Here is a 14769-nt window from a genome sequence, read left to right as displayed (position 1 = left end):
GGCTGGGAAATTTGTGTGTGGCACGTTCAGAGTGGAGACCACATTGCAGTTTAAGTGTGAGCCGGCAGGGCAACATGGTGCTGGTAAGGACGACTAAAAGTAGGTAAGTGCTTGTCAGGAATCGACTGCACTAAACTCCCTCTGGAGCAGACACTTCTTCTACACTGTTCTTTTGAGATTACAGGTCCTCAGAAAAGTTTAGTCAGAACTAAGCACTGCGGAAGAGAGGATTGCACCCATCATGGTTCCCCATGGTCGGCTCATCCACTACGTCATGCTGAATGGGATCTAAGAAAGTTTGATCCATATTCTGGGACCAATGCTCTTTGTGAATTTTATAAGTGACCTTGGTGAATACGTGAAGGTGTGGATTAATAAATCTATACTTGTACTTCTTCCTTCTTACTCTGACTTTTTAATCTTTCTTTCCCACTCCTGATGAAGGGTCTTGGTCCAAAATTTTGACATTTTACTCTTTCCATAGATGCTGCTTGGCCTGCTGAGTTCCACCAGCATTTTGTGTGCATGTTCCTTGAATTTCCAGTATCTGCAGATTTTCTCCTGTTTGTAATTTTCCAGAGATATAGGAGCAGTGAAGGGAACTCAGCCATGGGAAAACAAAAGAGTAAGGAGAAGTTAGAACAGCAGAAATGGAAGTTAAAAACAACATCCAACAGAAAGGGAGCTTAAAGCAGGGCAAAGTGTCAAATAACCAACCTGGAGATATTGTGGCTGGAGGTTCAGAGAATTCACAACAACTTCTATGAATTTCTGGCACAAGAGATTGATCCGGTGTGAACCAGTTACTGAAGGATAGAGTCATAGAACACTACAGCACAGAAACATGAACTTAGTGTGTGCCGAAACATTAATCAGCCTTGTCCCATCGACCTGCAACCCGGCCATAGACTGCTGACCCACCCCATTCCTGCTCCTATCAAGGTTTCTCTTAAATGTTGAAACTGACCACTTGTGCAGGTAGCTCCTTCCATGCTCCCACCAACATCTCAATGAAGAGATACCCCTCCTGTTCCCTTTGTCATTTCACATGTCCCCTTTCACATTTCACGTTTCACCTTTCACCCATGACATCTGGTTGTAGTCTTACCTAATCTCAGTGGAAGCTCCTGCTTGCATTTACCCTGTCTATACCCCTCATAATGTTGTATACCTCTATCAAATCTTCTCAGTCTTCTGCAATGTAGGATTGGCAATTAATTCAAGTAGTTTGATTTTGTAACACATGCCTATTTGGTCATGCAGGACACTAGAATGTGGGGAAATTTCTCTGTGTCCAATCAATCTTATTGGCATCTTTCCTGTAGGCAGCTCATCAAAACTAGACACGATGCTCCAAATTAGGCCTCACCAAATTCTCATACACCCTCAAATAACATTCCAACTCCTGTACTCAGTACATTGATTTATGAAGGTCAATGGGCCCAAAGTTTTTGTTATAATGCTATTTACCTATAATGCGTCATGTGTTCCCAGTGGGAGTGGAGGAGGAAAATACAACAGAGTCATTTAAATTGCTGTTAGCTTGGCACATGATTGTGTACAGAAAGGAGAAAGACGGATTCTGTGCAGACAGAAGGGCTTAGTTTAATTAGACATTTAATCAATTGTTTAATTAGTTCGACATGATAATGTGGGTTAGCTGCCTGTTCCTGTGCTTTACTGTTCTCCGTTCTGCCTGTTCCTGTGCTGTACTGTTCTTTGTTCTGCCTGTTCCTGTGCTGTACTGTTTTCTGTTCTGCCTGTTCCTGTGCTGTACTGTTCTCCGTTCTGCCTGTTCCTGTGCTTTACTTTTCCTTGTTCTGCCTGTACCTGTGCTGTACTGTTTTCTGTTCTGCCTGTTCCTGTGCTGTACTGTTCTCCGTTCTGCCAGTTCCTGTGCTGTACTGTTCTCTGTTCTGCCTGTTCCTGTGCTGTACTGTTCTCCGTTCTGCCTGTTACTGTGCTGTACTGTTCTCCGTTCTGCCTGTTCCTGTGCTGTATTGTTCCTCGTCTGCCTGTTCCTGTGCTGTACTGTTCCTCATTCTGCCTGTTCCTGTGCTGTACTATTCTCTGTTCTGCCTGTTCCTGTGCTGTACTATTCTCTGTTCCTTGACTGCTATTGTCAAATCCAGATGAACCTCAATGATTCTATGTTTGGTATTTTGATTTTAGGAGTAAATTTTGTTACCAAGGATGAACAGCTCTGATAGGCAGAATGGTACAGAGTTGCCCATGTCCCCTCCCCTGGGAGAATTACAAACCATTACTGTTCCAGGCTGCTAATGAGAGAGAAAGAGATGGAACAAAAACATACTGGGACTGGAACATTTGCTTCAGACAAGGGAGAGATAACACCGGGAAAGAGAGACTTGTTGTTCCACCATATTATGACTCCTGAAAGACTTATGGCTTCGGAGAAGGATTGTTTACTTGGTACCATTCTGTTCATTAAAATTCCTCAGTGGACAGCCGGAGTGGGCTGGTTTGATGGGCTAAGCCATTCAAAACTGATTGACACCTGAGACCCCGTGAGTAGGGATAAAAGTGAGGTCTGGGGAGACACCCCTGGGACACACCAAGAGACACACTAGTGAGCACTGCTTAAGTGTTGGAACCCACGAGAAAGTGTGGGGCATCGGAGACCGAACGAAGGATCGGTCAATTTTAACTCACAGTGTTTATAGCGAGGCCGGTGGGGGCTTGTGTGTGTGTCCACCCTTGCCTGGGTGAGGAGTCCACCATAGAAGAACGGTCTAGCTAAAGGACAGAGGGGTCATACCTGAATGGCCACAACAACACATCGACGGATCAAGAATGTAAAAGAAGGTTTGACTGGCTGTCACTGTTTGCTCGCTCTCTCTCTCTCCAACAATTACAACACATCGACCAACAACTACCTCAGCCTGTATGAACTGAACTGAACTTTATATTCACATATGACAATTCATTATCCCCTAGACATCGACAGAGCTTGTTTATTATTGATTATTATTATACCCACACTTTTAGGTTTAGTATTGCTAACGTGTATTATCTGTATATTTGCATTGTTGATATTGATTTGTATATTTTACTAATAAACACTGTTTGGAAAATAGTACCAGACTCCAACGGATACTTCTATCTTGGCTGGTAAGACACCCAGTTACGGGGTACGTAACAAATTGGGGCCTCATCTCGAGATTTGATTACCAATATGGGGGGCCAGTGAATTGGGCTATAAGTCCATTATCTGATCTGGTTGCATGGGTAGCCAGACGGGAAACCAGCAGAGATGGAAATAGACAAATTTTTAGGAAAGCCTTTGACTTTGAAGGCGCTGGGGGTGCCGCAAAGACGGACTTGGTGGAGGTTGCGAAACGATTAGATATCTCAGAGGTAAAGTCGTCAATGAAAAAGTGGGAGATACAGAGGGCCATAGCCCAGTATTATATATCCCAGGATGGGTTCACACCTGACGCATTGAACCTGTTCCCTGAAAAGAAACCAGTTGTTAGGGTGGCTCAGTTAGAGATGGAAAAAATAAGGTTGGAGACGGAGAAGAGGAAAATGGAGTATGAGATCCTGCTAAAGGAGTTGGAGGCGAAAAGGGAGAAAGAAAGAGCTGAGTTGGTTGAGAAGGAGAAGCAGAGGGAGCATGAACTTAGGTTAAAACAGCTGGAAGCAGAGGAGGAAGAAAGGAAAGCTGAAAGGAGGAAAGAGGAAGCTGAAAGGTGGATGGAGGAGGAAGAGAAACAACGGCAGTTCCAGAGGGAAAAATGGCAACATGTGGGTAGCAGGGCAGACCGAGAGGAGAAGTTTAATGTTAGTAGGGAGTTTAGGTTAGTACCTCCGTTCGAGGAGACAGATGTTGATAGTTACTTCTTGCATTTTGAAAAGGTGGCAGTGAATCAGAAGTGGCCCAGAGATCAGTGGGTGGCGTTGTTACAAAGTGCATTAAAAGGGAAGGCTCAACGTGCATATGCGGCATTGTCCATGGACGAGTCTGAGGATTATGAGGAAGTAAAAGTGGCTATCCTTCGGGCCTATGAGTTGGTACCTGAAGCGTATAGACAAAAGTTCAGAGATTTAAAGAAGCTGTGGAATCAGACGTATGCAGAGTTTGCCTATGAAAAGGGTGTGCTCTTGGATCACTGGTGTGCTGCAGAAAAGGTGGAGGAGGATTTCCATCGTTTCAGAGAGTTAATTCTGATTGAGGAATTTAAAGGTTGTGTTTTGGATAATATCAGGATGTATCTGAACGAGAAGACGAATAAGTCTATATTGGAATTTGCCAGGTTCGCAGATGAATATGCCCTAACCCAAAAGACAAAGTTTTCCTCAAATAAGAGTTACCAGAAAGGCAGCAGGGACGGTAAAGAAAGTCCACCGGCTAAGGTAGAGAATAAGCCGGGAGCTAGTGGTAAAGGTAAGGAGGACAAGCAGGCTGGCAGGAAGGTTCCTGGCTTGACCTGTTATAATTGTGGAAAGGTTGGTCATATTGCATCTAAGTGCTTTGCTCCGAAGAAGGAGACAGGAAAAGGGAAAACAGCAATCCCTACAGGGTGTATTGAGTCGATCAGCAAATCGACGAGGGAGGCCAAGGTAGATAGAGTACGTGAGGGGCATGAGAAATTTATTTCAGAAGGGACGGTGTCTGTGAAAGAAGGAGAGACCCCAGTTCCAGTGAGAATCTGGAGAGATACTGGGGCTGATCAGTCATTGATCCTAAGTAAGGTGCTAGATTTCGGTCCTGAAACTGGAGAGGTAGTTTTAAGAGGTATAGGAAAAGGGACAGAAGCTGTGCCTTTGCATATGATCATTTTAAAATGTGACCTGGTATCTGGACCAGTCGAAGTAGGGGTGCGGTCAGAATTACCGAGAGACGGCGTGGACGTCCTTCTTGGTAATGATTTAGCAGGTGGTGACGTGTGTGTAGCAGTGAAATTAACGAGCAAGCCTGTGAGTGCTGAGGACCCGCCCATAGACTGTAAGATCTATCCCGCATGCGCAATCACTCGCAGCATGTCAAGAAAGGCGACTGAGAAAGAGGACAGTTTAAATGAGTCCAGTGTTGATTTGGCTGAGACGTTTTTACCGACCCTGTACCAAGAGGGGTTAGGGGATGGTAAAGCGGAGAATAGGGAGGTGAATGAGAGTAAAGGAGAGGAGGTAGACCTACCCTTAGCCAAGAGAGAATGTATAGAGGCACAGAGTAAAGATGAGAAACAGATAAGGCAGTTAGAAGGTCCAGGGTTGGACATGGATGATCTGCCTGGCTTGACAGAGCAGTTTGAAGTTGAAAAATTTAAATGTGTTCCCGATAATGATATAAGGGCAGTCCTAGATGAAAAGGATGCCATTACCTTGAAGGAGTCTGCTGGGTTAGCAGATGAGGTTGTTTTAACCTGCAGGGTTGAGTTTACTTCAGATGGGAGTTGCCCAGAGAGTAACTGGGAGGATCAGGGGAACTTAGAATTTGAAAAAGGGACTGGTATGGAAAGCCTGGAAGAGGTAGATGTCCCGTTTGAGTGTGTTCAGGGTGTGGATGCACATGGTACTGAACCTAGTATTGAAACTCAGGAAAAGTCTGAGGTATCCGATTTAGTTGAAAAGGAATGCAGTCCTTTTGGGTCAGATGGACTTGGTTCAGTGAAGAAAGGGTTAACCTTGGTACCAGAGGAGAGTGGGAATTCTCAGTTGTTTGTGTTAGAAGGTATGTTAAAAGTTAGTGAGATGAAAGCTGGTGATGTGAATATTATTGAAGGGAAAAGTGTTGTTCCTAAATTGAATAAAGAAAATTTAAAGTTTGGATTGGTTTTAGAAGCAGTAACCAGGCTGAAGGAACAATGGCTTGTTAACAAGGTGCCTGTGAATCAATTACAGTTTGTTTTGGAATTTAAAGGTAAACAACTCGCTGATGTTGTTCAAGGATGTGATTTGAAGAGGCAGAATTTGAAATGTTGGTGTGACGAAGAGGGATCACTTGCAGATGTTAAACTGAAAACTAATAGAATGAAGGGTCCTGAAGATAAAATTAATGACTTGCTCAAAAATAAAAATTGTGTGGAAGTTCAGAGAACGGGCTAAGTTTGAAAAACATTGGTGATAAGATAACTCCTATGAAAGGAGTATGTGAAAGCCTATTCCACACTGGTGAGCAAGCTAACCATGTGAGAGTTAAATGGAAAGGGGGCAAAGGTTGACAAAATGCCACTTTAAATAACAGGATCTGGTTTTGAGGGAATTTGACAAAGCATGTAAATAATAAAGACAACACCATGGAAGATTGACTGTTAAGTTTAAATGTAAAATAGAGATTAGTATTTGCACAAACTTCTGTAATGTACTACAGTATAATCACACATGTATTGGTTCACATTTTGTAATATACATTTAAGCTAAGATCACAACCCTTGGTATTTGTTGGCTAACAAAGAGGAAAAATAGGTGGTTATTAAATTGGAGTCTGATGCTACAGGAATTTAATATTAAGATATACAATATATTAAAGGGAGTGACAATGTAATCGCTGACTGTTTATCTAGATGCTAAGTGAAGATATATCTGTATTGCTTTATAGTTAAGAACACTTCCGTATTTTTGCAAAACTCTGTAATTCTGTAAGACGCGGTATTAGTTAATTTTCTCCTTTGGTGAAAATTCCTAGAAGGATGGGGGTGTTATGAAGGATGAACAGCTCTGATGGGCAGTAGGTTACAGAGTTGCCCATGTCCCCTCCCCTGGGAGAATTACAAACCGTTACTGTTGCCAGGCTGCTAATGAGAGAGAAAGAGATGGAGCAAAAACATACTGGGACTGGAACATTTGCTTCAGACAAGGGAGAGATAACACCGGGAAAGAGAGACTTGTTGTTCCACCATATTATGACTCCTGAAAGACTTATGGCTTCGGAGAAGGATTGTTTACTTGGTACCATTCTGTTCATTAAAATTCCTCAGTGGACAGCCGGAGTGGGCTGGTTTGATGGGCTAAGCCATTCAAAACTGATTGACATCTGAGACCCCATGAGTAGGGATAAAAGTGAGGTCTGGGGAGACACCCCTGGGACACACCAAGAGACACACTAGTGAGCACTGCTTAAGTGTTGGAACCCACGAGAAAGTGTGGGGCATCGGAGACCGAACGAAGGATCGGTCAATTTTAACTCACAGTGTTTATAGCGAGGCCGGTGGGGGCTTGTGTGTGTGTCCACCCTTGCCTGGGTGAGGAGTCCACCATAGAAGAATGGTCTAGCTAAAGGACAGAGGGGTCATACCTGAATGGCCACAACAACACATCGACGGATCAAGAATGTAAAGGAAGGTTTGACTGGCTGTCACTGTTTGCTCTCTCTCTCTCTCTCTCTCTCTCTCTCTCGCTCTCTCTCCAACAATTACAACACATCGACCAACAACTACCTCAGCCTGTATGAACTGACCTGAACTTTATATTCACATATGACAATTCATTATCCCCTAGACATCGACAGAGCTTGTTTATTATTGATTATTATTATACCCACACTTTTAGGTTTAGTATTGCTAACGTGTATTATCTGTATATTTGCATTGTTGATATTGATTTGTATATTTTACTAATAAACACTGTTTGGAAAATAGCACCAGACTCCAACGGATACTTCTATCTTGGCTGGTAAGACACCCAGTTACGGGGTACGTAACAAATTGGGGCCTCGTCTCGAGATTTGATTACCAATTTGGGGGGCCAGTGAATTGGGCTATAAGTCCATTATCTGATCTGGTTGCATGGGTAGCCAGACGGGAAACCAGCAGAGATGGAAATAGACAAATTTTTAGGAAAGCCGACTTTGAAGGCGCTAGGGGGTGCCGCAAAGACGGACTTGGTGGAGGTTGCGAAACGATTAGATATCTCAGAGGTAAAGTCGTCAATGAAAAAGTGGGAGATACAGAGGGCCATAGCCCAGTATTATATATCCCAGGATGTGTTCACACCTGACGCATTGAACCTGTTCCCTGAAAAGAAACCAGTTGTTAGGGTGGCTCAGTTAGAGATGGAAAAAATAAGGTTGGAGACGGAGAAGAGGAAAATGGAGTATGAGATCCTGCTAAAGGAGTTGGAGGCGAAAAGGGAGAAAGAAAGAGCTGAGTTGGTTGAGAAGGAGAAACAGAGGAAGCATGAACTTAGGTTAAAACAGCTGGAAGCAGAGGAGGAAGAAAGGAAAGCTGAAAGGAGGAAAGAAGAAGCTGAAAGGCGGATGGAGGAGGAAGAGAAACAACGGCAGTTCCAGAGGGAGAAATGGCAACATGTGGGTAGCAGGGCAGACCGAGAGGAGAAGTTTAATGTTAGTAGGGAGTTTAGGTTAGTACCTCCGTTCGAGGAGACAGATGTTGATAGTTACTTCTTGCATTTTGAAAAGGTGGCAGTGAATCAGAAGTGGCCCAGAGATCAGTGGGTGGCGTTGTTACAAAGTGCATTAAAAGGGAAGGCTCAACGTGCATATGCGGCATTGTCCATGGACGAGTCTGAGGATTATGAGGAAGTAAAAGTGGCTATCCTTCGGGCCTATGAGTTGGTACCTGAAGCGTATAGACAAAAGTTCAGAGATTTAAAGAAGCTGTGGAATCAGACGTATGCAGAGTTTGCCTATGAAAAGGGTGTGCTCTTGGATCACCGGTATGCTGCAGAAAAGGTGGAGGAGGATTTCCATCGTTTCAGAGAGTTAATTCTGATTGAGGAATTTAAAGGTTGTGTTTTGGATAATATCAGGATGTATCTGAACGAGAAGACGAATAAGTCTATATTGGAATTTGCCAGGTTCGCAGATGAATATGCCCTAACCCACAAGACAAAGTTTTCCTCAAATAAGAGTTACCAGAAAGGCAGTAGGGACGGTAAAGAAAGTCCACCGGCTAAGGTAGAGAATAAGCCGGGAGCTAGTGGTAAAGGTAAGGAGGACAAGCAGGCTGGCAGGAAGGTTCCTGGCTTGACCTGTTATAATTGTGGAAAGGTTGGTCATATTGCATCTAAGTGCTTTGCTCCGAAGAAGGAGACAGGAAAAGGGAAAACAGCAATCCCTGCAGGGTGTATTGAGTCGATCAGCAAATCGACGAGGGAGGCCAAGGTAGATAGAGTACGTGAGGGGCGTGAGAAATTTATTTCAGAAGGGACGGTGTCTGTGAAAGAAGGAGAGACCCCAGTTCCAGTGAGAATCTGGAGAGATACTGGGGCTGATCAGTCATTGATCCTAAGTAAGGTGCTAGATTTCGGTCCTGAAACTGGAGAGGTAGTTTTAAGAGGTATAGGAAAAGGGACAGAAGCTGTGCCTTTGCATATGATCATTTTAAAATGTGACCTGGTATCTGGACCAGTCGAAGTAGGGGTGCGGTCAGAATTACCGAGAGACGGCGTGGACGTCCTTCTTGGTAATGATTTAGCAGGTGGTGACGTGTGTTCAGCAGTGAAATTAACGAGCAAGCCTGTGAGTGCTGAGGACCCGCCCATAGACTGTAAGATCTATCCCGCATGCGCAATCACTCGCAGCATGTCAAGAAAGGCGACTGAGAAAGAGGACAGTTTAAATGAGTCCAGTGTTGATTTGGCTGAGACGTTTTTACTGACCCTGTACCAAGAGGGGTTAGGGGATGGTAAAACGGAGAATAGGGAGGTGAATGAGAGTAAAGGAGAGGAGGTAGACCTACCCTTAGCCAAGAGAGAATGTATAGAGGCACAGAGTAGAGATGAGAAACAGATAAGGCAGTTAGAAGGTCCAGGGTTGGACATGGATGATCTGCCTGGCTTGACAGAGCAGTTTGAAGTTGAAAAATTTAAATGTGTTCCCGATAATGATATAAGGGCAGTCCTAGATGAAAAGGATGCCATTACCTTGAAGGAGTCTGCTGGGTTAGCAGATGAGGTTGTTTTAACCCGCAGGGTTGAGTTTACTCCGGATGGGAGTTGCCCAGAGAGTAACTGGGAGGATCAGGGGAACTTAGAATTTGAAAAAGGGACTGGTATGGAAAGCCTGGAAGAGGTAGATGTCCCGTTTGAGTGTGTTCAGGGTGTGGATGCACTTGGTACTGAACCTAGTATTGAAACTCAGGAAAAGTCTGAGGTATCCGATTTAGTTGAAAAGGAATGCAGTCCTTTTGGGTCAGATGGACTTGGTTTAGTGAAGAAAGGGTTAACCTTGGTACCAGTGGAGAGTGAGAATTCTCAGTTGTTTGTGTTAGAAGGTATGTTAAAAGTTAGTGAGATGAAAGCTGGTGATGTGAATATTATTGAAGGGAAAAGGGTTGTTCCTAAATTGAATAAAGAAAATTTAAAGTTTGGATTGGTTTTAGAAGCAGTAACCAGGCCGAAGGAACAATGGCTTGTTAACAAGGTGCCTGTGAATCAATTACAGTTTGTTTTGGAATTTAAAGGTAAACAACTCGCTGATGTTGTTCAAGGATGTGATTTGAAGAGGCAGAATTTGAAATGTTGGTGTGACGAAGAGGGATCACTTGCAGATGTTAAACTGAAAACTAATAGAATGAAGGGTCCTGAAGATAAAATTAATGACTTGCTCAAAAATAAAAATTGTGTGGAAGTTCAGAGAACGGGCTAAGTTTGAAAAACATTGGTGATAAGATAACTCCTATGAAAGGAGTATGTGAAAGCCTATTCCACACTGGTGAGCAAGCTAACCATGTGAGAGTTAAATGGAAAGGGGGCAAAGGTTGACAAAATGCCACTTTAAATAACAGGATCTGGTTTTGAGGGAATTTGACAAAGCATGTAAATAATAAAGACAACACCATGGAAGATTGACTGTTAAGTTTAAATGTAAAATAGAGATTAGTATTTGCACAAACTTCTGTAATGTACTACAGTATAATCACACATGTATTGGTTCACATTTTGTAATATACATTTAAGCTAAGATCACAACCCTTGGTATTTGTTGGCTAACAAAGAGGAAAAATAGGTGGTTATTAAATTGGAGTCTGATGCTACAGGAATTTAATATTAAGATATACAATATATTAAAGGGAGTGACAATGTAATCGCTGACTGTTTATCTAGATGCTAAGTGAAGATATATCTGTATTGCTTTATAGTTAAGAACACTTCCGTATTTTTGCAAAACTCTGTAATTCTGTAAGACGCGGTATTAGTTAATTTTCTCCTTTGGTGAAAATTCCTAGAAGGATGGGGGTGTTATGAAGGATGAACAGCTCTGATGGGCAGTAGGTTACAGAGTTGCCCATGTCCCCTCCCCTGGGAGAATTACAAACCGTTACTGTTGCCAGGCTGCTAATGAGAGAGAAAGAGATGGAGCAAAAACATACTGGGACTGGAACATTTGCTTCAGACAAGGGAGAGATAACACCGGGAAAGAGAGACTTGTTGTTCCACCATATTATGACTCCTGAAAGACTTATGGCTTCGGAGAAGGATTGTTTACTTGGTACCATTCTGTTCATTAAAATTCCTCAGTGGACAGCCGGAGTGGGCTGGTTTGATGGGCTAAGCCATTCAAAACTGATTGACATCTGAGACCCCATGAGTAGGGATAAAAGTGAGGTCTGGGGAGACACCCCTGGGACACACCAAGAGACACACTAGTGAGCACTGCTTAAGTGTTGGAACCCACGAGAAAGTGTGGGGCATCGGAGACCGAACGAAGGATCGGTCAATTTTAACTCACAGTGTTTATAGCGAGGCCGGTGGGGGCTTGTGTGTGTGTCCACCCTTGCCTGGGTGAGGAGTCCACCATAGAAGAATGGTCTAGCTAAAGGACAGAGGGGTCATACCTGAATGGCCACAACAACACATCGACGGATCAAGAATGTAAAGGAAGGTTTGACTGGCTGTCACTGTTTGCTCTCTCTCTCTCTCTCTCTCTCTCTCTCTCGCTCTCTCTCCAACAATTACAACACATCGACCAACAACTACCTCAGCCTGTATGAACTGACCTGAACTTTATATTCACATATGACAATTCATTATCCCCTAGACATCGACAGAGCTTGTTTATTATTGATTATTATTATACCCACACTTTTAGGTTTAGTATTGCTAACGTGTATTATCTGTATATTTGCATTGTTGATATTGATTTGTATATTTTACTAATAAACACTGTTTGGAAAATAGCACCAGACTCCAACGGATACTTCTATCTTGGCTGGTAAGACACCCAGTTACGGGGTACGTAACAAATTGGGGCCTCGTCTCGAGATTTGATTACCAATTTGGGGGGCCAGTGAATTGGGCTATAAGTCCATTATCTGATCTGGTTGCATGGGTAGCCAGACGGGAAACCAGCAGAGATGGAAATAGACAAATTTTTAGGAAAGCCGACTTTGAAGGCGCTAGGGGGTGCCGCAAAGACGGACTTGGTGGAGGTTGCGAAACGATTAGATATCTCAGAGGTAAAGTCGTCAATGAAAAAGTGGGAGATACAGAGGGCCATAGCCCAGTATTATATATCCCAGGATGTGTTCACACCTGACGCATTGAACCTGTTCCCTGAAAAGAAACCAGTTGTTAGGGTGGCTCAGTTAGAGATGGAAAAAATAAGGTTGGAGACGGAGAAGAGGAAAATGGAGTATGAGATCCTGCTAAAGGAGTTGGAGGCGAAAAGGGAGAAAGAAAGAGCTGAGTTGGTTGAGAAGGAGAAACAGAGGAAGCATGAACTTAGGTTAAAACAGCTGGAAGCAGAGGAGGAAGAAAGGAAAGCTGAAAGGAGGAAAGAAGAAGCTGAAAGGCGGATGGAGGAGGAAGAGAAACAACGGCAGTTCCAGAGGGAGAAATGGCAACATGTGGGTAGCAGGGCAGACCGAGAGGAGAAGTTTAATGTTAGTAGGGAGTTTAGGTTAGTACCTCCGTTCGAGGAGACAGATGTTGATAGTTACTTCTTGCATTTTGAAAAGGTGGCAGTGAATCAGAAGTGGCCCAGAGATCAGTGGGTGGCGTTGTTACAAAGTGCATTAAAAGGGAAGGCTCAACGTGCATATGCGGCATTGTCCATGGACGAGTCTGAGGATTATGAGGAAGTAAAAGTGGCTATCCTTCGGGCCTATGAGTTGGTACCTGAAGCGTATAGACAAAAGTTCAGAGATTTAAAGAAGCTGTGGAATCAGACGTATGCAGAGTTTGCCTATGAAAAGGGTGTGCTCTTGGATCACCGGTATGCTGCAGAAAAGGTGGAGGAGGATTTCCATCGTTTCAGAGAGTTAATTCTGATTGAGGAATTTAAAGGTTGTGTTTTGGATAATATCAGGATGTATCTGAACGAGAAGACGAATAAGTCTATATTGGAATTTGCCAGGTTCGCAGATGAATATGCCCTAACCCACAAGACAAAGTTTTCCTCAAATAAGAGTTACCAGAAAGGCAGTAGGGACGGTAAAGAAAGTCCACCGGCTAAGGTAGAGAATAAGCCGGGAGCTAGTGGTAAAGGTAAGGAGGACAAGCAGGCTGGCAGGAAGGTTCCTGGCTTGACCTGTTATAATTGTGGAAAGGTTGGTCATATTGCATCTAAGTGCTTTGCTCCGAAGAAGGAGACAGGAAAAGGGAAAACAGCAATCCCTGCAGGGTGTATTGAGTCGATCAGCAAATCGACGAGGGAGGCCAAGGTAGATAGAGTATGTGAGGGGCGTGAGAAATTTATTTCAGAAGGGACGGTGTCTGTGAAAGAAGGAGAGACCCCAGTTCCAGTGAGAATCTGGAGAGATACTGGGGCTGATCAGTCATTGATCCTAAGTAAGGTGCTAGATTTCGGTCCTGAAACTGGAGAGGTAGTTTTAAGAGGTATAGGAAAAGGGACAGAAGCTGTGCCTTTGCATATGATCATTTTAAAATGTGACCTGGTATCTGGACCAGTCGAAGTAGGGGTGCGGTCAGAATTACCGAGAGACGGCGTGGACGTCCTTCTTGGTAATGATTTAGCAGGTGGTGACGTGTGTTCAGCAGTGAAATTAACGAGCAAGCCTGTGAGTGCTGAGGACCCGCCCATAGACTGTAAGATCTATCCCGCATGCGCAATCACTCGCAGCATGTCAAGAAAGGCGACTGAGAAAGAGGACAGTTTAAATGAGTCCAGTGTTGATTTGGCTGAGACGTTTTTACTGACCCTGTACCAAGAGGGGTTAGGGGATGGTAAAACGGAGAATAGGGAGGTGAATGAGAGTAAAGGAGAGGAGGTAGACCTACCCTTAGCCAAGAGAGAATGTATAGAGGCACAGAGTAGAGATGAGAAACAGATAAGGCAGTTAGAAGGTCCAGGGTTGGACATGGATGATCTGCCTGGCTTGACAGAGCAGTTTGAAGTTGAAAAATTTAAATGTGTTCCCGATAATGATATAAGGGCAGTCCTAGATGAAAAGGATGCCATTACCTTGAAGGAGTCTGCTGGGTTAGCAGATGAGGTTGTTTTAACCCGCAGGGTTGAGTTTACTCCGGATGGGAGTTGCCCAGAGAGTAACTGGGAGGATCAGGGGAACTTAGAATTTGAAAAAGGGACTGGTATGGAAAGCCTGGAAGAGGTAGATGTCCCGTTTGAGTGTGTTCAGGGTGTGGATGCACTTGGTACTGAACCTAGTATTGAAACTCAGGAAAAGTCTGAGGTATCCGATTTAGTTGAAAAGGAATGCAGTCCTTTTGGGTCAGATGGACTTGGTTTAGTGAAGAAAGGGTTAACCTTGGTACCAGTGGAGAGTGAGAATTCTCAGTTGTTTGTGTTAGAAGGTATGTTAAAAGTTAGTGAGATGAAAGCTGGTGATGTGAATATTATTGAAGGGAAAAGGGTTGTTCCTAAAT

Source organism: Hemitrygon akajei, chromosome 23 (assembly GCF_048418815.1).
Source record: "Hemitrygon akajei chromosome 23, sHemAka1.3, whole genome shotgun sequence".
In the NCBI taxonomy this organism is placed as follows: domain Eukaryota; kingdom Metazoa; phylum Chordata; class Chondrichthyes; order Myliobatiformes; family Dasyatidae; genus Hemitrygon; species Hemitrygon akajei.
This window is presented reverse-complemented; position numbering follows the sequence as displayed.